This window comes from Nanorana parkeri, unplaced genomic scaffold, assembly GCF_000935625.1.
Source record: "Nanorana parkeri isolate BGI_ZX_2015 unplaced genomic scaffold, ASM93562v1 scaffold2242, whole genome shotgun sequence".
In the NCBI taxonomy this organism is placed as follows: domain Eukaryota; kingdom Metazoa; phylum Chordata; class Amphibia; order Anura; family Dicroglossidae; genus Nanorana; species Nanorana parkeri.
Genome location: NW_017308510.1, coordinates 159,715 through 161,528, shown reverse-complemented (window position 1 = coordinate 161,528; position 1,814 = coordinate 159,715). Strand labels below are relative to the sequence as shown.

General features: G+C 45.4%; 1 protein-coding gene across 1 annotated transcript in view; it reads left to right on the top strand.

The window, feature by feature from the left end:
* The window catches only part of LOC108801186 (S-adenosyl-L-methionine-dependent tRNA 4-demethylwyosine synthase-like), a gene marked incomplete at its 5' end in the record, with an annotated part of 110,850 nt that overhangs the window by 17,950 nt on the left and 91,086 nt on the right, over window positions 1–1,814 (top strand). The gene's annotated exons all lie outside the window — the stretch shown is intronic.

Genomic DNA, 1,814 nt, shown 5'->3' with positions numbered 1-1,814 from the left:
TTAAAGGAGAACTATGAGGTGAGTGCTTTTCACTCACCTCATAGTTCTAGCCGACCCTTGTAGATCGGGAGGTGAGCGAACACATATCGGCGTTCGCTCACCTCTCAATCCTGTCACAGCTCTCTGCCATGACAGGGGAGGGGCTGGATTCCCCCCTCCCCGCTCCAATCCTCCAGCGCTGACTGGCGGAACGGACGGGGGAGGGGGCGGGTACAGCTGGCTCTGCCTCTAGATAGGCAGAGCCAGCTGTCAGTCACGCAGCTGGGCGGATCCAGACATAATTGTCGGGATCCGCTTCAGCTGCGGCGTCTCAGTATACCGTGAGCTGTAGCTCGCGGTATACTGAGCCTAGGGTGGCGGGAGGACGCTTAACTCCATAGTTCTCCTTTTAACTAACTTAACAAAATGTAACTTATTTGTAGGGATGCACCAATACCGTTTTTGTGGTATCGAGTACCAATATTTTATATTTCGGTACTTGCCGATACAGAATACTGATACCGGTACTTCTTGTAGTATGAAGCTGGCTTCCCGGGCAGATGGGAAGCTGGGCAGTGTGTCATTAACTGCTGCCTGGCTTCCTGCTGTTTGGCCAGGAAGCCGGCTCCATGTTCCCTCACTGCACTGCAGGTGAGAGGAAATCTCCCTGTGACCAGAAGTTCCGGTATCTGAGCAATTGGGCAAGTACGAGTACTCGCCCAAATAGTCTGCATCATCATATGCGTTGCCTATAGCTCAGCTGTAGATAATCAAATCATTTCCGAGTTCATTCTGACACTGTCCTTCCTTCTGGAGGGTGGCTACTTTTCTTACCCTTTTTCCCTGTGTGTGTTGTAATGTAGCCACCACTCCAAGCTCATTCCTGTAGAGGGACTACAATCATGTTTAGTTCACTATTTTGTATTGAGATTGTAGTCCATCACAGGAGCAAGCTTGGTGCGGTGGCTACTTTACAACACACATAGCGACCATGGGGAACAAAAGTAGCCACCCTCCAGAAGAAAGGACAGTGTCAGCATGAATTCAAGATAATTTGAGGATCTCAAGCCTAAACAAGCTTGTAATACACAAATAAGATGCATTTTTGTTAATAGGGTACTTGAATGCAAGGTTTAACTCCTGAGTTTAGTGTTGCTTTAATAACCTCCACATGCCATCTCGCCTAGCCTCTTCCTCTGTGTTAGAGGTAGATAATGAAGTCAGTGCTACCATCTGATGGAAGTGGTGTAATTATTCCCTTACAGGAACTTCTTTGTGGGAATAATTTTCATTCTTTGCAGTCGAGCGTGTAACAAGGCTTTTGCATGCAAATGTAGGGCATTTTATTACTTTGCCCTGACACGCATTTTAAACAGTCACACTACCATCTATTGGTTGCTGTGCACTCTGCAAGCTGACATTTTTTTGGAATGAGGGCTTTAACTTTCATCTGTTGTTTTTGTACTTGTGATCATCTGGTCAGGACCCCAATCATGACTGGTTCATGATCATTGGTGGGAACTGGAGCTGCTGTCAGTGGCAGGAGCTTAAAATGTGTCGGCTTATAGCTGTCAGAGAAATGGCATAAACTAATGTCCTCAGCAAGGGACTTAATGCAAGGTACTGTTATTATACAGATTGCAACTTTAAATTTAAACCACTTCCTGCCTGCAAACCGTAATCTTTATTTCACTGATGCCTATATTTAGTGAACTTCTTAAAGAGACACTATCTTAAGTTATTTTTTTTCGGGTCTGATTTAAAAGGGGAATTCTGGTGGGCTGTTATAAATTGCAGCAGTTAAGGTGACATTTTTGGTTTGCAGCATGTTTATG